The following is a 23,439-nucleotide window of genomic DNA, read 5'->3' as shown; positions in this document are numbered from 1 at the left end:
CTGTGTCTATGGGGAAATGTGTTGATACATAAGGCCCTTAGTCTGTAAATTCCGTCCCACAACGTTATTTGTTATGGTCAGTATAGGTTATTGTACAGGGAACCCCACAATAAACAGGTGTTGGCGCAAAAAGTCCATGTTTATATTTTTGCAAACTCCGATGATGCTTAATCTTTCACCTCAGCACCCCAGTAGTCTGCATCCTCATCAACTCTGCACTTCAGATTAGCAACATACCATCCTTCAAACATCCAGAACTCCACTACCAGATTTGTTGCCTGCCTCAAACACTAGACACCAGCTATCCTGCATCTGAAAATACCTGCACTATCTCACAGTACCCGAAAAAAATACAAATTCTTCCTCATTAACTGATTTGTGATGAGCACATCACCATTTTAACTCGGGTTGTACATATTCTCCAGGACTCCCAAGTTCAGTCAGCCAGCCTAACCTCAAAATATCCCATTCCAGATGTGCTGTTCTGGTGACAGCCATTCCTCCACATGGGCTCCTCGACTTTTGGAACACTATTGTTTTACTAATTTGCTCCCTGTTGATCCTTCTCTTATTCAGAATGTCTCTAAAAAACTTCATCCTACACCGCATCAACTCACTCAAACTAGCTGAACATTTCTTACACCCTGTTTTAAAGACAATCTAACCTAAGCCTTGAAATTTGTATTAATAAAATCACTCAAGGGCACACTAATCTTCAGAATCCCAATGGCGAGGTGTCAAAGCACTTTTTCGGCGAGTAGCGTGCTTCTCCGGAACCCATAAAGGATTAGCGGTGAATTAGTATTGTGAAATATGAAAGTAATTTGAGTGGTGGATATGTTAGTCAGTTATTTGGATTGAGGAGGATATTGGAGGGATAGAAGAGGGGAAAAGGTTTGCATTTATATAGCACTTGCTACCCCCTGATGGGGTGTTGAAGCGCTTTTTATCTTTCAACAACCTGTTGAAAAGGTATGTTGACCTAATGGACTCCTCGATCAGCACCATATTTCACACCCACTTGCCAAAACTCGCCTAATGACCCCTCCAATTGAGTGACTCCAAAGAACCTTCATTACAAAGCAATACTCGCCATGGCGATTCTACTGGCATTGAGCCCACACATCATTTAGCATCCCTTTTCAGTACCTGGTTTCCTAGCGCCCCTTTAGGTGTTGATGCCCCCTACTCCCTCAGTGTCCTGGTGCCCAGACTACCACCCAGATTCAACTACCTCCTAGTACATCAATACTTAGTACACCAACAAACTCCATCAGTGCACAACCAAAATAAGAGCAACACATGCTTGCTTGTTTTCAACATCCCCCCCACACACCTTTTGCTGCTCGGATTCTAGGTGCCCTACCTCCTTCCGGGGTTGAAGACTGTAGGAGAGTAGGGTCTGCTTCCTATGGTCACCCCCACTTTTTGCTGTGACTTTTTGGTTTTTCGACTTTAGTGTGGCTGTGAGCCAGCTAATCAGACCCACAGCCCAGCTGTTCTCTCTTTGTTTTGTACCATATGTTTGCACTTATGCCTGAGCACACTTTACACTAGGGTAGCTCTTCACACAAATCTCTGCACTGGGCCACTGACCGTAGGTGCCAGGCCATTACCTGACTTAAAAACAAAAGTTCATCAAATACGTCTGGTAGCCATGAATTGTTATGTATGTTTTTCGTGCAGGTCCATTGTTATGTTATGTTATGTTATGTTACTGGCATTTGTAATGCGCTCAGCTGCTCCAGCGAAGGAGCGTCCCGGCGCCCGACAAGGTAGCCACACAACATAACAAAGGGCAAAATTTTATTAAAAGATTAAAGTTACAGCAGGCTATGGAAACAAAAGAGTCTTAACGGCCCTGCGAAAAGAAAGCAGGTCAACAAAGGTCCGGATTTCCCGAGGCAAGGCGTTCCACAGAGCGGCTGCCCGCACCTTAAAGGAACGCCCCCCAGCTCGACTACGGTTGAAACGTGAGGGTAGTGCCAATTCTTGGTCTGAGGAGCGAAGGGAACGGCCAGGGATATAGGGACGCAAAAGGTGATACAGTATTGGAGCAGAGGGGCCCTTTAAGATCTTGAAGGCCAGACAAAGTACTTTGAAATGTATCCGTTGCCTGACAGGCAGCCAGTGTAGAGCACGCAAGGTGCCGGAGACCGAGCAGAACCTAGGAAGGCCTACAACTGCTCTGGCAGCTGCATTTTGCACTCGCTGGAGACGCGTCAGCTCGGCCTGATTTAACCCTATAAAAAGGGAGCTGGCGTAGTCTAGCCGAGCCAATATCGTCGCCTGGATCACGAGTTGGCGCGTTGCTGCATCAAAATATTTGAGTGCAGGTCTTAGGTTACGCAAAATGCCAAAGCAGGAAGCCGCCATCTTTTTGGTATGGCCGACAAAACTGAGTGAGGGGTCCAACCACACCCCCAGATTTTTTGTCTCCGAAACCGGAGTGGGGGTGGGACCCAGCTCCGAAGGCCACCAAGAATCTCCCCAGAGATCCGTCCGCTTGCCAAAGACCATCACCTCTGTTTTTTTGGCATTCAGTTGGAGACAGTTGGACGTCATCCAACTGGCCACCGCCCGAAGTCCGTACCTGAATCTTGGGGCCTCCACCTCGGGGTTCCCGCTGATCGTGACCGCTAGCTGAGTGTCATCTGCGTATGACACCATGGTCAAACCGCAGAGCTTCATGACCTCAGCCAGCGGCCTTACGTAGAGATTGAACAACGTGGGACTCAGCGAGGAACCCTGCGGGACCCCAAGAGACAGAGGATGAAATTTGGACTGGTAGGGCGGGGCAGCCACACAGAAGGACCGATCCGCTAGAAACGAACGAAACCACTGGAGTGCAATGCCGGCCACGCCTGCCTCCTCGAGGCGCTGCAGGAGGATCACGTGCGAGACAGTGTCAAAGGCGGCGCTCAGATCTAACAAAACAAGCGCCGCCGTTTGACCTGCGTCAAGCACTGCCCTCAAATGCTCGACCATAAATAGGAGAGCTGTCTCCGTACTGTGACCAGCTCGAAAACCGTTCTGCGTAGCATCCAGAACGTTGGTACGCGACAGATGGTCAGTGAGGGCGATGTTAACATGCACCTCCGCGAGTTTGTCTGGCCACGGGAGAAGTGAGATGGGTCGATAGCTCTCCGATTTACTAGGGTCAAGAGATGGCTTTTTCAAGATGGGCATTACTACTGCCTGCTTCCACCTCGAAGGCACCCGGCCGGATGTAAGCGAGATGTTGATCAAGTCACAGACTGGGTGAGAGAGTGTCGCATCTCTGAACATTACTGGCTTAAGCGGATCTGCCGGAGATCCAGATTTGACTCGAAGAGCCAAAATCTTAAAAGTCTCCGGAGTAAGACAGGGAAAAGAGTCTAATACCAACTGTCCAGGCACAGTAGGCAGCCCGGCGCCAGCCTGCGCAGCAGTAGGGAAGGCTCTATAGATGGATTGAACCTTCTGCAGAAAAAAGGCCGCCAGCGTTTCACAATGAGCGTTAGAGCTAATGGTGTCAGCAGCGGGCTTCTTTTGCTACGAGGTCCTTAAGAGCCTTAAAGATGTTTTTTACCGGGTTAGAGCTGTTGCGAAATTCCAGTGCATAAAATGCAGCCCGGGCTCTGCAAACCGCTCGATGATAAGCCTTAACAGTAGCCATATAGAAGATTTTTTTACTCTGATCATACGCTCTCCGCCAGTCTCTCTCTGCACGCCTGCAGACGCTTTTCTGTACACGCAGAGTGCCATTATACCAGGGGCTGGGATCACGAGGTCCGCATTTACTCTGTATCATCGGGATAAGGGAGTCAAGGGCTCTGGTTACCCATTCGCAGAAATGGTCATAACCAGATTCCACATCCTCCACTGGGCCCAACGGATCTTCCGTAAGAATGCGGTAAAAGTCTTCCAACTTTAATTTGCTCCAACGCCGCCTAGGCATAACTCGCAACAAGGGCTTATAAGGAGCCTCTGACAGAGGGCAGTGAATCGTCACCAACGAGTGGTCTGTCCAAGGCATGGGAAGGGAGGGGGCCACCTTTACCCCCGCTAGATTTGAAAAGAAGGGGTCCAGAGTATGTCCTCCAACATGGGTGGAATCTGGGACCAATTGGACCAGTTGAAGGGCCTTGAGATCAGCCCCCAACCTGCTCACTGAGGGTAGGGTCATGGTGTCAAAGTGAAGATTCAAGTCTCCGATGATTGAAAAGTTGGCACACCCTACTGCCAGTGAACTAACAGCCTCAGGAAGAGCCTCTCGGAATGCCACATCGCTGCCCGGCGGACGGTAAATAAGCAGCCCTGAGAAGGTGAAGTGAGATGTAACCGCCACCTTAAACAGGGCGCTTTCACAGCTCGCAATGTTCTGAACTTTCCAGGTACAAGGGTAGCGAGATTTTACAGCAAGCGCTACTCCGCCGCCCCTAGAGGAGCGATTCAACGAGTAGGTAGAATACTCGGAGGGAAAAGCCAAATTCAGGACAGCTGTGTCAGAGTCCTGAAGCCAAGTCTCTGTCAGACAGAATATGTCAGGAGGTTCGTTACCCATAAGGTCCGCTATGTCCTGATGATGTTTTACTAACGATCTTAAACATACTTCCAGAAAACAGTCAACCATTCATGTTTGCATGAATTATTTTTTCCTGGATCACAAATATAGTACTGATTATCTACTTTGTAAGTTAAATCTGGTTTGAGGAAATGAAAAATTTACTTGCCTAGCCGTGTCCTCTGTTCTACCATTACAAAAACCTTAGAAAATACTTGAAAAAAAAGATTTGTGTTTCAATAATTCTGAACAAAACAAACACAAGGAGATGATGGACGGAGCACTGAAACTTTTCAGACACTCACCCCCAATCACAGATCTGGGTTAAATCCATCATCGTTCTTTAGCTCACTTCACCACCTGAGGTTCAGACCCAGCTATATGCAAATCAGTCTTGACCCTGTGCCTCATGGGAACAATCCAGCCCGAACTGCCAAGCCAGATCTTCCCTGAACCGGAAACAAGCATCCTGGGACCGGTTTCTGCGACCCATGTAAGTCATAGCATAATTTTCTCATGTAACTATACATTATTACCTTACAATTCTTTTGTACCATATGTTTGCAATTATGCCTGAGTACACTTTACACTAGGGCAGCTCTTCAGACAAATCTCTGCACTGGACCACTGACCGTAGGTGCCAGGCCACTACCTGACTTTAGAACACAAGTTCATCAAATACGTCTGGTAGCCATGCCCTGTGATCAATGTTTTTCGTGCAGGTCCATCTTTAAGCATATTTCCAGAAAACAGTCGACTATTCATGTTTGCTTGAATTTTTTTTCCTAGAACACAAATATAATACAGATTATCTACATTGGAAATTAAACCTAGTTTGATGGAATGAAAATATCACTGGCCTAGCCATGTGCTGTGTTATACCATTTAAAAAACCTTAGCAAATACTTGAAAAAAAAGATTTCTGCTTCAATAATTCTGAAGGCAGAGGTTCTGTAAATGTTAACTTATCAGCTAGTGACTGATGCCCGAAAAATGAACGTTTCAGCCCTCTGATCAGGAACAGACTAGTCTATTATTAGGTTTCGCTTACACTCGTCTTGGTCTGTTGTCAGACCAATCTTTACAGTTGGCTTTGGTTCAGACCATTTCTCATCATTGGTTTGCTTTCTTGCTAACCTCATTTGCTTGACTCGTGTTCAATGGCTTTCTTTTCTCGTCTTGTGGTGGTCGTTCACATGGAGCATAGCCGATGATATTAAGCAGCATGATAGGGAAGGCAAAGTGGTCAGTCCAGTCCAAGGGTATGGGTGGTTTGCATTAAATGTTGGGTGATGTTGAGATCATGTCACACATGTGGCCTTTGGAGTGTGTTGGTTGTGTAACACGCTGTACCACATTGACTGTGTGGATGAAGGTTGAAGAGGGAGTCACTTGTTTTTTTGAGCTTGTGACATCTGGGAGGTTGAAGTCACTCAAGAGGGCAGTGTGGGCATGTTTGATGGACGAAAGGCAAGAGGATCTGAGAATTAATCAACAAAGTCCTTGTTCTTGCCCAGGAGGCCTTTAAATTACATGGAATGTGGCAGTCTGAGTTGCAGAATGCGAAATGACTTTTCAGCAGTTCCACGGTGTTGAGTTTTACTAACTTGCCTTGGGTGCAGAACATGGTGGACTTGCAATTGACAACATAGCCTCCTCCCGTCTTATGTGCACAGTCCACACAAAGGATGCTCTACCTTGTGGTAATAAGTAGGTTAGGATGCAAGAGGATGGGGGTGATCTGCGTTTCAGTGATGAAAAGAGCATTACGCTTGGGATGGGTGCTGAGGTATGTGATTAGAGTGTGGATTATTGCAGAGCGAGCCTTAATGAGCATGATCTGGAATATGTGTTTAGTAGTTTGAGGGTGTGCAGTAGTTAGTTGAATATGTGCGGGCTTGGGTCTGTGGTTTGTGCAAATGCTATTTTATGGTTGAGGTCGTTTAGGCCTTCGTGTGATTATGGAGGTAGGCAGCACAAGGTTCTCGATGAGACACATGATGTTATCTTATACGTTTGAGTGAAATTAACATCTGGCCTTACAACCTGAAATAGGCAATACCTCCTATGTCTTCCCTTTGCTGGGAATGCCTGCTCAATGGGAAGCTCCAAAGAATTGATTAAAGTTGGGAGAGGCAGGAAGTGATGTCCCTTAGGGTGGAGATGGATGATGGGAAATTAAGACTCTTGTTTGGCTTCTTCTTTTAAAAATGGTTTTGGTGGGAAAGTAGTGATGCTACTTCCTGTGCAGATGGGTGATGATGGGAAACAAAGTGATCTAGCAAAACTATCCAACAGACTTTTTTTTCGCACAAGTCTCCATGTAAAAGACACAGATGCATGGTACTACATTAAGTCTGGAGCACATCACTGGCCTCATGCATAACATGCCACTTACCTTATGGTGGACATCTCACCAAACATGTTCTCTATCTCTCCATAACAAATGCAGCAGCAACATACTCACCCAGCTGTAAAGCATGTTTGGCCTCATCCTGGGGTAGGAAAGTTATAGAGATGCTACTATACATTACAGAACACACATTACTTTAATCTTCTGTTAATGCGGTCACCCTTTCCTACTTCTAGGTCTCTTTGCTGTGTCTCTTCCTCTTTGCTGCCACTTCTGCCTCTCTTATTGTCTCTCCCTAAGATCTAGAGTCCAAGTTGTAGCTCTCTTTGCCGTTTAACTACAGTTTATTCCTGACTCCACAAACTCAGATCTAAATCTGTATTGAAGCTTTTTCCTTATTAACTAGCATTTATCTGACGTGCACTTCATACGAAAAACAAGTGTTGCAGCATTCTTGGAGCCTTGGTAACCTGCACTACCCTCCTGTCATGCAGAGTTGATCTGGACATTGATAAACTTTAAAGCAGCCCTCCAAAATGTTTCCATGGCAACCACATTTCATGCCTGACGTTCTACTAGGTGCCACCCTGCCCCCAAAGAAAATTTTAACACCAGTATATGGTCATACGGTGTACAATATCCCAAACAAATTAAGCAAGAGCATGATCTTAAAATTTGTTCTGAGAACTAATGAAATATATCTGATCTATTTGCACCATCAGAATATCTGCTCATTGAACTCCATTGCAAGAAGAAAGGACATAATCTGTCAGTTAATTCCAGTCCAAATGTAGCCGCCAAAAAATAAAATACCTTAAGAACTGCTAATATTATAATGCGGGCGCTCTCAATATCAGTCTGAGTGTCCCAAAATCCCAGGGTCCCTCCCATTATATTATGACTCTGCTTCAATATTCCAGGGTCTTGATGTTGTAGTGCTTATTGTTAGTTTGTAGATTTATATAGCTCAGCTTATCACCCATGAGGGTATCCTGGCGCTATCCACGGGTGTGGGAAATGAAGTGATTTGCTCAGAATCACCAGATGTTGATCTGACGCCGAGATCAGGATCGCTAGCTCCCGAGCCGGCAGCTCTGGCCGGTGTCCCACATCCTCTCCCTTTGTGCCACCCAACTGGCGGGACTGCTCAAACATGCCTACCTAATGAACTGCCCTGCTGTTGAAATGATTGACGCATGAGTAGACCAAGCTGATCATTCTGCCACTTCCGCTCAAAATATACCCATGGCAATAATGCTGCCCACATAGACCAGGCCTCTCTCTGCAATAGAGGGACTTTTCACTGTGCCAGTGTTGTGCTCCAGATGTTCTGGTTGATGAAGGCTATTCACCTCCAGCAGTCAATGATCAGTCAATGATCTCACTGCTAAAGCCTAAAACGGTAAATGCAGTTTGTATCTGAACCCTTTCAGCTGCATGGCCTTACCTGCAAAATATTTGGGTTAAAGAGCACTGCTTTCGGGGTAACAGAAGCAATAATGAAGGTGAGAGTAACATTTGCACAAAAAAAAAACCTGTGTGGCAAGTGCAATGAAAGCAACCCAGGGTGCAAGTACCTGCGGTATAACATACTCGAACTGGGTGGAATGAGTGAGCGTGGGAAAGGGATTAATGTTCTACAAATGCAAAGCGGATTCGAGGTGTGCATCGATGCAAGTCTTTCAGCTTTTCCTTTTTTGAAGATCTACACTTTAATTTTTTTTACCTTAAGTCCTTTGGTGTGCTGACAACCCCCAAATCGCCCAGGAGAAAGTTGGCTTAGATGGAAGACCATTTTTGGCTGTACTTCATGTGCCCGGTCAGGCGAAATGGGTCGGATTGCAGAGCATACCATAAAGGCCGGTTGAGGAAATTAAGGTCTAGTTTAGAGCACGACAAAATATTAGGAGAAATATGAGGGCTGAATGAGAATGAAAAAAGTGAGTCCTACTCGGCCTTGGTAAGACCAGTATTTGATTTCAGGTGATATCTGTATATCCTAAAATGGGTTTGGAGGTGGGTTGTAAATAAGAGGACGTACTCGGAAGTAGAATTGGATACAATTGTCAAACATGGCCATATATGTCTGACTACGAGTAACCATGGTTTGCCAATGAACATGAAGAATGCTCAGAAGCAGATTGTAAAATGGCTCTAAAACAGAAGCAGGTTGTGCAGGTTGTGCTCGTCATGAGCCACGGTGCTCGTGTGCTCATGACGAGCTGAGCTTCTCATGACCGTTGGAACGCTCGCACGCTGGGCTAATTCCTCTGCTGTGCGAACGTTCTACACAAACGGGTGTGCTCATGACGAGCTCAGCTCGTCATGAGCACACAACCTCGTGGCTCATGACGAGCTCCGCTCGTCATGAGCACCGGGGCGCTGTGCTCGCCCACCCTCCCCCCAGCACATTGGGGGAATGAGCTTTTCATGCAAGGGGTTAAAAGATCCACCTCGTTAGTAAGTGTTTGGCGCGTGGAGCATGCCGACGGCCTGCCTTCTGACCTAGAGACATAGGTATGTTCTATATTTTCACCCCATCCATCGTTGGTGAGAATGCCTCGCTTACCTACAACATCTTATTGGCTCACACAAGGACTAGAAATGGGCCCATCTCAATGGGGGCCCGCCCACCCAAATGAGGGACTTGCTTTCCGACTCTCCCGCTACAAGTGTCGGACCAGGTCAGTCAATTCTGATACCTCCACTGACCAAAATTGCTCTATCTTTCGACATAGGCCTCCCCGTCTCTACCATGAGCATGTGAGCTCCGCTTGTCGCGTTGCTTCTAGAAACATAACTGAGTGGTTGCATTAGCCCAGAAGTGGCTCTAATTCCAACAGTGCTGTGAATGGAGGGTGACATGCTCTATTTTATGAACAAGAGGCTGGAAACGTTGGTGGAGACACCCTCCCTTCACTTCCAAGCCTTCTGCATAGTGTTGCTCATCAATCTTTACCCCTTTGGGTGCACTGGTAATTGCTGTAGGTGGCTGCAAATGTTTGAATGTTTGTCAGAAGGTTTAGTGTGAGCTGCCAACTGTCCACAGGGATGCCAAAGCTGTTAGTAACCCCATGCTATGTGCCATGTCACAAGTTACCGTGACTGGGCAGCAGGAAGTTGAGAGTCAGACCCAACTGATACTGTGTGGCCACTTTTGCACTTTCACAAGACCCACCAGATTAGACACTGTCATTAATCTTATGTTTACACTGCTGCACGATTTGGACACACATTACATTCAGTTTACGCATGTCCTAAGCATGTGAAACGGACATTGCCATGCTAGTTCCCAGTTTGTCCTCTTATGCAACACAAAAATTGCTGTCACAGGTTGCACAAATTGGCAAGCCAGTTTCCAGTTGATCACAGCATGTGAAGCCTATATTGCCTTGCTAGTGTCTATATTGTTCAGGTCCCCAATATGTAAAACATGGCTCAGTGTTTAGAAATAATACTGTGGGCTGCCAGTTACTAGTTTGTCCTAATATGGAAAGCATAAATGTTCACATAGTTTACTACTTTGCCTATGCCCCCCCAACATAGAGAGCACATAACACCATGACAGTTTAACAATGAACCAGGATCCCAATATGTAAACCACATTTTGATAAGTCACCCATATGTGGCCACTGTATAGAAGGCACTGATTGCAATGCTTTTTTGCAGCATTTCCTAGCTCTCCAGGACATAAACTACACATTGCCGTAACTATTTACACATTTACCTTATACTCCCACTCGCTGATGTAGAAGTGTGGCAGTACATGAGGCGCCATGTCGCAGCTGTGGCTGTCAGTGTCATGCCTCGGGTCTCCCCTACGCTGTCCCTTTAAGACACGGGATATTTAAAGAATCAGGAAACAGAGAACGACGCTTCACGTTCTTGCGTCAAGCTCCTGTTGTTTCCGTATCCTGTTTCCGGACTCCGCAGTTCCTGTTTTCGATTCTGCCTGTTGTTTCTAGAGCTTAGCGTTTTGCGGCCCCCGCGCTCCTTTGCGGGCTCCGTACCTACGCTTTGAAGCCGCAGCTATTCCGCTGCCATTGGGCGTACTTATTAGACGCCTAGTTTCCCCTTATCTGGAGCCTCGCCCGGCGGCCGGGCTTTGCTCCGCCATCCGGCTTGGCTCAGCCTTTCTCCCCACATAGGTAGTTGGGTTCACGGCCCTAGCGTGAATCCTTCCTTTTTTTTCCCGTTTGATCCCTGAGTCTTGCCTGGCGGCCGGGTTTTACTCCGCCATCCGGTAAGACTCATCTTTTCTTTCCTCCTTGATCATTATTCACTGCATCGACGGCCGGGCTTGTTCTCCGCTGTCCCGTGCAGGCATTGATCATTACTTGCTGCATCGACGGCCGGGCTTGTTCTCCGCTGTCAGGTGCAGGCATTGATCATTACTTGCTGCATTCGACGGCCGGGCTTGTTCTCCGCTGTCAGGTGCAGGCATATCCCCTATCCCTCTGGGATTTCCCGCTTAGTTAGTTAGTTAGTGTTTATTGTCTGTCCACATTCCTTTCCTTCTCCTTCGTCCCCCCTGTTACCAGTATATCTTCAAGATTCCTGATTTTTATACTGGATGTTCACTTCCCTGGTATTTGGTGGTATACTTGCGTGGATCAGGGTGGGTGCATATATTCTACACTACAGGGAATCACGGTAAGAGCGCTTATGCGCTACCACTTCTTTTGTTACTATTGGATCTTATGTAAATTCTGAATATTTCTCTCTGGTTTACTTAGATGGTTATAAACATCAGCGGAAGATGTGGGCTGAAGGTTCTTTTCTTGCAATACAGTAGTGAACGTTTCTTCAGGGCGTGTTACACAACAATTGAAGTAAGAAGGGAATTAACTAGATTATATTGTTAAGTACAGTATCTAATCTACACGTGCTCATTTTACCATTGTGTCATTTCTAACCCAGCTCCAGACGCTGTACCTTATTTGCATCTTCTTATGTTACATCAGCGACACGTTAAGAACCTGGGGTATGTGACAGGTGTTGTGTACATATATGTTAGAGTATTCCAGTTACTGGGTTATAGATAGTGTGTTTACTCCCTCTTTTCGTTACAGCCTACCTGATATCCGGTTCCCTTTGTTGAATACCCGCAGCCACTACTGGAGGTCACCATCCACCATCTGTGTCTCTCCCCATCTTTCCTTGTTTTGTTTCCCTGTTTTCCCCTGGCGTGTCTCTCGTACTCTAGTGCTTGATAGAGTCGGAAGGCCGTAGGGGAAGGCTGCGGACTACTCTTCGGATTCCTGACGCTCCTGTGGAACCAGCCTGCAATCCTTACAGTCAGGATGCAAAAAGAACAATTAATGGACAGAATGCAGAAAATGGCAAACATTCACCCAGTACAGAGATCTGGGCCTAAATCTATTGTTTTTTTGCTCCAAGTACCATTCCAATTTAAACCCAGCCATGTGCAAATCAGTCTTGACCCTGCTTCCCATGAGAACAGTACAGCCCGAACTGCCAGGCCAAGTCCTCCCTGGACCGGAACTGAGTACACTGGGACTAGTTTGGGGGCATCACCCCTCATCAGCCAGGCTAGCTTGACTCCAGTGGCATGACAGCACAGGACCCACCTCTGGGCATACCCGTCCCACTCGGGGTGACAAATGCAAAAAGAACAATTGATGGACAGAATGCAGAACAATGTCAAACATTCACCCCAGTACAGAGATCTGGGCCTAAATCCTTCGCTTTCTTGCTCTCCATGCCATTGAAGGCACTGATTGCCATGCTATGTCCCACATTTCTTAGCTCTCCAGGACATAAAATACACATTGCCATACTATTTCCACATTCATCTACCTTATACTCCCACTCACTGATGTGGAATTAGGGCAGTACACAAGGCTCCATGTCACAGCTGTGGCACTCCGGGATGGCAAACAAGTGGAGTTGTGCTCTAAAGAGGACTAAGTGATTGGCCATCTCTCTTCCCAAACTTAACTAGTCAAACTGCAACTTATGGGGAACTATCTTTAACTGACCTAATCTAAGATGGGAGAGGTCAGTCTAGGGTACTACTGACTTTCTGTCTCCCTACTTGCATACAAAGGTTTGGAAGGGAGCAGAGAGCAGTTCGAAGAGCAGCCCACTGCCCTTTCTTGACATTCTGGAGTATCATTCCTGTAAGGAAATGCTTCTTTTTGCATAATAACCCCCCTAAGTTGTGGACTGATGCTGCTGGTTTTTTTTTTACTCTGCTGCTTACCAGACCTCAGTGCCAGTGTTCTATTGGTTTACACAGTATATGTTGAATTTGCTACCCTCATTTGGCAGAAGTTAACTTACTCTTACGTCCCTAGTATATGGTAGCAGAGGTACCCATGGCATGTAAGTTAAAGTGTTCACACAGGGCTGCAGCACTGATTTTGCCTCCCTGTGTGTGACGAAGTACAACAGAGCTCACAGCCTGCCACTCAGACAGAAAAGGCAGTTTTAAAATTGCTAGTTCACCTTGCCATTTAAACGTACTGCAAAGCACAAACTTCCCTTAATGTATATGCATCTGGTGCTGTTGCTCATGTCTCTAGTCTCTCTGAGTTGATAAGATGGTCTTGCTCTGCTTGCTTTCTTTGTTTGGTTTGTCTTAATATTTGTGGTACTTTCTATTTGCTGTACCCTTAATAAAACAAAAAAATATAATATTTATGTCACCTCTAAGAAAGGCCTGTTGAGCTCTTAGGCAGGGAGCTGTATATTATTAAGTAGGACATTCCCTTTCTTTTGTCCTAACAGTAAAAGCCCCAAAATGTCATTTTTACTATGGGAAGGCTAGTAGCCTCATTGGCATGTACAAAATTACAGGCTTACATCTCAGACTTTCTTAATTCCTAATAGGACTACTAAAGTTGATCCTTCAAGGTATCAAATGAATTGTGGCATCAAACCCGACTTGATTCTTAAGTCTTATTTTAGGTCACTTTTCAGGAAAGGCAACTTTTAGAGAGGTGCCACTCTATTACCCAGTTATGGCATAGTGTAGAAAAGTCTCTCCACAGTCCCAGACAGAAATGGTGTACTCCAACAGTCAGTCTGCTGACACCCGGTCCCCACATCAGTGCCATAAAAGCTGAAGTAGCGCGTTCTGACCAATCAGCAGCCACATTTACCAAATAGCCGCTGACCGCTGAAGTGCAGTCAAGAACCCCACTCATCAGCACTCAAAAGTTGCACCCAAATCTGTCGGACCCAGGAGAGTCATCGGAGTGCAGATTAGTCACCAAAGGCAGACACTAACCCTCACCAAAGGAAACTGCTGGCACTGTTGTGACCAGAGACAAGACGCCCAGACTTTACTGGATTTCTGCTGGACCAAAAAAGACTTTGAGGGACATCGAACCCTGTGGCCAAAGCTACCCTACCTGGACTGTGGACTACAGGAAAACCCTAGGAAGCCCCTCGTTGACCGCACAGCACCTAGAGCAGCTTACAGCATCCTGTATTTTCAGCATCAGGATCACTCCATTGAAGTCCATGACGGTATTTCCATAAAGAGACTACTGCCCTAATACTCCTTATTGGCCCCCTGACTTTCTCCCTTTTGGAATAAGTCACCCAGGCTGGGCCCGGAGTAATGAAATACAACTCTTTAAGAGTTTTAGAAAGTTTTCAAACTTTACGGTTACCAATGCTTGTTTGTGCATTGCACTAAAAAGCTGAGACGTACGTTTTACTTAAATACCTAGATCACCAGAACCATTCAGTTTATTCTCCTCATCTTGGTAACTAAAAATCCATTAAAATATGATCTCTTTTTATGAATTGGTGTAGGATTTCTTTCTTGGTGTGTAACTTTCATATTCTGTGTTTGTTGGTGCACCTAAATACTTTACACTAGTTCCTTTGTTTAAGCATTGCTGCTCAAAGCCACAGCTGCCATGGGGTTGAGCTAGAGGCTTTACAAATGAGCCTGACTGGGCCTAAAATGGTTCCCAAAATGGTTTTCTGATACACATTTTCACACAATCACGTCATATACTACACAACAATCCCCACAATTTTCCATTCTGTCCTCAAGGTACCATGCGTGTCAAGTACCCTGGGTGCCAGCCCTTGACTAGGATTTTTACACTATGCTACACCTTTATGTCTATATATTTTCTGAAGACATTTTAAGTTGTAATTGCAACCAGAGTACATAGAATCATCATAAACAGCTGACATGCACTCATATTTAGTTATTCACTTTATAGCCTTTGAGAAATGTTCATGAGTCCCAGGAAACCTGAAGTTACTAGGCTCAAACTGAAAGGGGAGAGCCCTTTACTATAGGTGTTTTAGGGCTTTCCTTCTTGTTAAATTTAAAACTGAGCACCAAAACACCTCCTTTAGGACCTGATCTTCAGGACAGGGTAATCCAACTGCACCAGAATTACTAGGGGTTATGGTAAGGGGTAGTGGTAGAAACTGAGAACTCAATGCAGCATTGCATAACTGTTAGAAAATTATTGCTCGGCCAGTGCTTTACTTAAGAAAAGTCTGTATTCACAAGAGCGTCCTGGAGAGGCTAGTTCGTGCTAAACTAGAAGTTTGTCTCCGATATATATCGGGGTTTGGGACAGAATCAATGCGTCTTACATTGTCCTCCCCTGACCCCGTCAAGCTTAGTGGGTGCTTTCAAGCCAATGCTGAGTTTGTTACAAGTGTCACTGTCTTAGAGTTACACATGTAGCTGGCCCATACCCTATGAAATGTTCTGTAGTTCATGCCATCATGTTTGTGTGCAGGACCCAGAATTACTGGCTTCTATAGAGGCCCATATCGCGCAGTAGGGTGCACTCATGAACCTCCCCATTAAATAGCCTAGGCTGAAGGAACCTAGCCACACAGAGTGCACGCTCACGCACATTCACTCATTCACTAACACACATGCAATGATTGAAATCTTCTGTGGGGGTGTGGAGCCCAAGATCTAGCCCACTTCCGAAATAAGGGAAGAGCCCACCCAAGGTCACTATGGTGATTCTGGTCAAAGGGTTGATCAACTTCTGACTCAGGTGGAATTTTTCTGTAGCATCAAACTGTTGTAGATGCTGAGTCTTGGATGAGGTAACTGCTGAATGCAGCTCTGTCTTCTTTGTAGTGTAAGCTTCACACAGTTACTTTGAGTTCTTCCAATGAAACTTCAGAATGCAGTGGCTATTTTTCCATTTCCATTGGTATCATATAGCCCAGATTGGTAGTACAAGTCGCTTTGCTCTTCGGTCACGCTGCACAGAGACTAGAGACCATACCTCACCACACATCTTCTCAGTGCAGATTCTTTTGTTGCTACAGTGAACTGTTGCTCCATTCCCCTGCCTAGTTCCCTGAGGCCTCCTCTTCCATCCAGCTTTTCCTTCATCTCAAAAAGACATCACAAACTTGCTATGGTAACTATAAAGGGTAAGGGTGCACACGTCCAAAAGTCAAATATTTTCAATTTAATTGAATAATTGCCATTTGGAATCAGACTAATAATAATTAGACTCTCTTGAAAGCCATGTATAACCTCACATAGGTAATTGGTGCACTGCCTGTCGAGGAAGATGGCGGCCACAGCTCCATGAGCTCTACTGGGCCTCCGTTCTTATCCTTTTGCATCGTTGCCGAAGCGGACCCAATCGATGATGCAGCTCAGCCTCCGTAACCCAGATGGCTGGCGTGGGCAGCAGCGGATCTTGCTGGCATATCGACCGCAAGCAGACATGGTGGTTGGGAGCTGGTATGCCAACTGGACCCCACTATGGAGAACAGTGTGGCATATTGTGGAGAGGCGGAGGGACACTTCCTCACTCAGACAGAGGTACAGCGCTGGCTGGGTGGACGGACGTAGACTTGCTCCTAAAGGGCTAAAAGAAATTAGTGGAGCGAATGGCCCACGCTGAGACCTTGCTTGGGCACTTGACGCCTGCAGCCAGCAACAGGTTTGTGACTTCTTCGACCATCTTCAAATCCAAGAGAACAGATCAGAGGTGACAGAGGGCTGCGCCTGCCGCAGCAATATCCAGGTGGGCCTGGAAGAAAAGGCTGAAAAATAGGTCATGGTCACTACCTAGAGGGGTGGTTGTGAAGGGACACCACTCCTGAGGGGCTGTCCACTTTCTTTTCACTCTTTACTATGATTTTGCTGGTTGTTTTGTTACAGTAGTGGGTGGAGTTTGGTTTTTGACTCAGGGGGGATCATTTTGAAACATACCGGCTCCAGGAGGGGTCGTCTCTCTGCACCAGCACAGCACAGCGCCACTGGGTCCCTGACGTTGTGGCCGCCCCCGCCGCTGTGCAGCGCCATCGCATGGCCGCGGAGCGGAGCGGACCACAACTCCCAGCGTGCCTTGCAGATTCCCACCGCCCACTTCCTGCTCAAGCGCCAGGAGGCGCAACAAAAGGCAGCAGCACCCGGTGAGGTGCGGGGATCATTTTGAAATATACCGGCTCCAGGAGGGGTCGTCTCTCTGCACCAGCACAGCGCCACTGGGTCCCTGACGTTGTGGCCGCCCCCGCCGCTGTGCAGCGCCATCGCACGGCCGCGGAGCGGAGCGGACCACAACTCCCAGCGTGCCTTGCAGATTCCCACCGCCCACTTCCTGCTCAAGCGCCAGGAGGCGCAACAAAAGGCAACAGCCCCCTCCGCCTCGCGGACGCGCGCGGGCGGTGCCGGGCGGAGCCCGGGCAGAGGGCGGGTCGTCTGTGGCCGTCAGGGGACGACAGAGGACAGGACAGGCCGGTCCCCCAACACCTCAGTTCAGAAATGGGTAAGAGAAAATTACAGACATCGCTTACAGGGGGAACTAGCAAAGTAAAAATTGCACGCGAAACCAGTGCTCCAGAAAGCATTTTGACTTACCTAACATCTGCCGTGGGGAAGCTCAATAAAGAAATCGCTCAGAAAGAACGTGAGCTTGGCTTAGAGGGAGTTACGATTGAGCACAACGAGCCAAGGGTACCCCTAGAACCCAATATTGTTGTTACTAGTGCCAGTGATTATTTACCCAACGTTCAACAACCAGCGCATCCTGAGCACCCTACAGGGGCACCTGACTCCCCTGTGCCTGCCCAAACTCCGATGGGGGGTGCTAAAGCAGGTAAAAGTAGGAAAAGAATAAGAGCTCATAAACCTCTCCCCTTTCAATACAGAGCCAACATTAAGCCACGACAATCTTCAGCTAAACTCGAAGGCTCAATTAAAAACATGATTGAAAGGGTATTAACAGACACTATTGACCCTACACTCATCAAGATCTCGAGTGACATAGTCGAAACTCTTAAAGACTGTGTAGCAGGTATTATGTCCCTTTGTGAGAGGATGAACTCCCTGTTGCTCCAAAAGGTGACAGAGCATCTAGCTTTAGATCCATCGCATGCCACAAGGCAATTAACCCAACCTATGGAGGTGACTAACAACGGAATTACAATGCCCAATGCAGCACCTTTGCCACTGATCCCAGCAGTGATCCCTGCTAACAATCCTAAATCTGTCGGAATTATTCCGCACCCTACCAGACAGAATAACTTGGATCCCAACACAAATAATAGCGAGGCAAAGGACGAGGCTGCTGTTAAAACGACTCATAAGAGAACAGGGAATGGTGTGTATCCCAAGCCTATGGTAAATTTACCCCCTGAGGCTACTCCTTTCGTGGCAGTTCTGGTTAATGTCCCAAGACCAATCCCGGGAGTACCTGAAACACAACTAACTCTCATGGAAAATGTCAAGAGCTGGTGCGACAAAAGCTGTACAGGCCCGAGTGATGTTTCTGCACATATAAGCTTGGCGAGAAGAGTTACTTGGCTGGGTCCGACGGCCAAACGCTTCTCTGACGATTGCGTCATTATCAATTTTAGGAATCCACACGTTTGCACAAGACTTTTTTGGGACGCAACTGACATCATCCAAGGGCAAATACGTGCGGTCCCACTGGGCTTTTTCTATCCCCGCCCAACACAACAAGCCAGCCGGGATATAGGATATAGGAACAACACCCCAAGATACAAAGCGCAACTAGCTAACTGGGCCACTCAACCACTTAGCTCCCAACTGTCCCTAGATTGCAATCAACAAGTAGCTCAGACCCCTGGCCTGGAGCTAAGAAACCGTTTTGATGCCCTTACAAACCTTGATACTAACACCTGACTGGGCACCAAGTTGGGGCCGCAGGAACCTCCCAGATCTAAAGGGGCTAACAGATCAGTCAAGCTAATGACATGGAACATTTCCGGCCTTCAAGCCAAAAGAGATGATAAAGAATGGCTCGATATCATTAAGGAACAGGATGTGATTGCACTACAAGAGACTTGGGACACTGAAAATAACTTCTGGGTAGAAGGATATGTATCCTACTTTAAAGCAGCTCAAAAGTCTAATAGGGGCAGAAGTAAGGGAGGCCTAGCACTTTTAATCTCAGTAAGCCACATGGGGGTGATGAAAATTTTAAATATTAATTCCCCTAATTGCCTTATTCTGGAGGTTTCGATGAGTATGGGGGAAAAACTCCTATATGTAAATTTCTATAATTCAACAGAAGGGCTACAAGGAAGCGAAAATATCCTAATGTTGGCTGAATTTTTAAACAATTATAAGAAGAGTCAATCTACTTTGGTTTATTATATTGTTTTAGGTGATTTTAACACACATCTCTGTCAACTCAACTGTTATGACGGCAGTTCCTGTGATGATGACTATTTGACCCATCTGCACTTCGAACACTCTGCAAAAGGGGGCGCCTTAGAAGAACTGTTGATTGATATGGATATGTCTGAACCCGCCTTTGTGAATCCGAAAGACAGAGTGGTAACTTATAGTGCAAGAGGGAGTAATACCATCATTGATTATATTTTTGGGTCACCCAGTGTTCTTACAAATGTCATCTCATACAATGCCATTATAACGGCATTTAGTGACCATAATCCGGTCGTTATGGAACTGACTAATCTAAAACCAACCATTATAAATCTTGACCAACAGTTAACCTACCCCACTGTCATCCGGGCCCATGACCAAGGTAGACAAGTCAAATGGTCTAGGATTAACGTTGAGGAATTTTTTACCAATTTGTGTGATAAAGTAAGTGTGGAACTAAATATATGCAGGGACCCTTTGACCGCAGGAGGAAATGTCACAAAAGCCTTTGAATCCATATGTAAAAATGTTGCTAAGGCCCTTACAAGCAAACCAGCTGATAAGCCACGAAGGGCACAGGGATGGTTTAATGCCGATTGCTCAAAGGCACATAAAAAACTCTTAGAAGCCCTAAAATGTAAGCCACGTAACATAACTGAAGTGTCCCAACTAAGGAAAGAATATAGGAGTATGACCGAGGCTCGTAAAAGAGAAATAAAACACACAGCCTGGGAAGCACTCTATGAGAATCTTACTTTAAGGGATAGTGCAAAATTTTGGTCTATAGTGAACTCTCCATTGTTTAGTGGCAAAGAGAATGAGCCATTAGAAGTTAATATCACCGAGAAGCAATGGCTAGATCACTTTGAAAACATCTATGGAAGTAAGACCATTACTACCCCTTCTACTCCTATAGATACCTTACCTACACACACTCCTCTAAGGGTAACGGTAAAAGCAGTATTAAACGCAATTGAAAATACTGCCGGCGGGAAAGCCCCAGGCCCGGATGGGGTCCCCGCTGATTTGTATAAAGCACATCCCTACATATGGTCTATAGTACTTGCGAATGTTTTTAATTTAGCATGTATGAATTTGTCTGACATTCCGACCACTTGGTCACAGTCGGTTATTATACCAATTTTTAAGAAGGGGCAAAGGGGTGATCCCAGGTGTTATAGACCAATATCGCTACTTGATTCCTCATTTAAAATTCTAGGTAAAGTCATTTTAAACAAAATTAATTTGTGGGAAAAGGAACATGCAATTTTATGCAACACTCAGTATGGATTCAGAACTGGAAGGGGGACTGAGGAGCAGTGTCTTAATTTATACATGACCATTTGTAAATACACTGTCGCATCCAGCGGGTCTATTCACCTAGCTTTTATGGACCTGTCCACAGCGTTCGACCTAGTAAATAGGTCGAAGCTGTGGACGATTCTTGCGGAGCTGGGTCTGGACCTTGCTTTGATTAATTTTTTAGCTTTCTTGCACAGTGACCTGACTGCATCAGTACGGATGACTACAGAAGGCAAGTGTACCACTGGGTTTAGATCAGTAAGAGGGGTTAGACAGGGGTGCATTTTGGCCCCCATGTTATTCTCTTTGTATATTAACTCCCTGTATTCTGTTCTAAAAACAGCTACCCCAGATATACCCAATATGGGAGGGTCACCGTTGCCGGTACTGATGTATGCCGATGACACGGTCCTCATTGCTAGAACCCCCAATGGTTTACAGTTGCTTCTTGACTCGTTTGGGGCTTTTATGGAAAATCTAGACTTGGTTGTAAATATGGAAAAATCGCACGTTATGTCCATTGGGAAAGGTAAAAACACCACAAAAACCCTACGATGCAATGGAGTGATTTTATCCAAAGTCAAAACATTTACATACCTTGGAGTCATCTTCGATGACATGGGCAACTGGACCCCGCAGGTCGCAAATAAAGCAATGGCTATACGGCGGTCTTTTGCTGCGATACTGAGTTTTGCTAAGAGACTGGGGGGTAAACCAACTGAAGCCATCCTCAAACTGTATAGAGCCAAAACTCTGGCCCTGGCTAGATATGGGGCTGGGATTTGGGGATTCAGGGACTTGGCACTGATTCAGAAGGAAGAGAATAGGTCCATGCGCTCACTATTAGGCTTACCACAGTCTACACCCATCTTCTCTGTCTTGACAGAATTAGGGCAAGGATACATTGAGGATGCCCTTAACCTGGCCCCACTACTTCTTTGGGTGAAAATGTGGTTGAACCCGAACCTGATGCTAAATCGACAAATTATTACAGACTGCATGGGGAGAGACAGAGTTAAAGATATAAAATGGCTAAGCTATATTAAGTCTGTTGCTACTCATTTGGGTCGCCCTGATTTGTATAGTAATCCCGAGAGGCTATGTAAAGAGGATGTCACATGGATTAAAACACATTTTATAGAGTCTAGGGACATGCTTCGTGAAGCCCAAGAAATAGAGAAAACAACTGTTAGGGCTCACTACACTGTTGTTTCAACCATGACCATCCAGCCTTATTTGAGGGTAGTGAATAGGCCATACCACCGGTGGCTTCTCACAAAATTTCGATTCAATCAGATGCACCTCCTTCTGGGTGATTATCCGAAATGGAACAAGCCAATGGATCATGTCCCATGTAAATGCGATTCTTTCTCTGACCAAGACCAGATCCACTTTGTATTTTTTTGCTCTTTTTTTGTAGAGGGGAGAGAAAAATATTTACTACCGCTTTTGAGAAACAGGGGATTTATGCAAGTGAAACCCGCATTGCTGTTTTTACAAATTATGGAGACCCCTATTGTAATGTTTGGGGTTGCTAGCTTTCTGGTTGCAGCCATGAGAGCTAAACGACTTGGATCACTGAATACCTCAACAGCTGAATGAACTATGTAAATATTGAGATGTAGCATACTATAAAACATGTTCCTTATGATTTGCATAATTATTTTTGCTCAGTATAGTTTTAATTGTTTTAAATATGGTAATGAATTACCGTTAGAATATAAAGTGCTGTTTTAAATCAAGGGGTTTGATTTATCTACAAGTTAAAGTAACACCTGAACCCGATCCATCCTGCATAACTGTTCTTTTTAAACGTTCTTTTTAACATCTTTTTAATGTATACTACATAATGTATTGTCTTGGTGAAAAATGAAAAGTGAAAAATGAATGAAATGTATGCCTACTACATTGTTATATGTGTTTTTGTGCTTGTAGTATACTTTTATGATTTTAATTAATCGAATAAAGTATTTTTTGACTTTGACTTTGACTCAGCCTGCCGAGTGCATGTTGAGGGTCTTTTGTTACCCTGTTTATACACCACTTGCAGGTAGAGATACATTTATGCACCCAAAGAGACTTAGTGGCAGCCACTGCACACTGTAATACACTGCTTGGGATAGGTGGTTTGGGTTGAGATGACTGGGGGACATGGGAGGGTAGGCGCCAGCTACACCCAAATTGCGACCCTATATGGCAAATGATGCACCACAACACTTAGTGTTCAGCTGCCTCACTTGGAATGTTTGCAGAATGGGGACACAGGCTAAAGGGCACCATATTCGCTCAGAACTGGTGAACCATGCGTTGCATCTAGCCATTTTACAAGACAAACACTTGACTGTGTCAAGTCATGGGCCAGCAACACATACACACACAAAACATGCTTGTGCCCCGACCCAAGATGGACAGGGTGGGCAGTAGGATTATAGACTTGCCGTTGTTACTGGCGAGGCAAGCAATCGTGAGACACTGGAGGGCAGACACAGCACCCCCACTTATGGCATGGTGTGGCGATGTACGCAGCTGGGCGAAATCGGAGGACGATGTGTTGCAGCGCCTCTGGAGGCAGGTGGGAGGACCTAGCAACATCATTGAGTAGAAATGATTCCTCTAGTGCCA

The 23,439-nt window shown here is 45.8% G+C and overlaps 1 protein-coding gene across 1 annotated transcript in view; it reads left to right on the top strand.

The window, feature by feature from the left end:
- The window catches only part of SGPP2 (sphingosine-1-phosphate phosphatase 2), a 548,904-nt gene that overhangs the window by 177,948 nt on the left and 347,517 nt on the right, over window positions 1-23,439 (top strand). The window lies entirely within an intron of this gene.

The sequence above is a fragment of the Lissotriton helveticus genome, chromosome 11, assembly GCF_964261635.1.
Source record: "Lissotriton helveticus chromosome 11, aLisHel1.1, whole genome shotgun sequence".
Classification (NCBI taxonomy): domain Eukaryota; kingdom Metazoa; phylum Chordata; class Amphibia; order Caudata; family Salamandridae; genus Lissotriton; species Lissotriton helveticus.
Note: the sequence above shows the minus strand (reverse complement) of the source record. Positions and strands in the feature narration are given on the sequence as shown.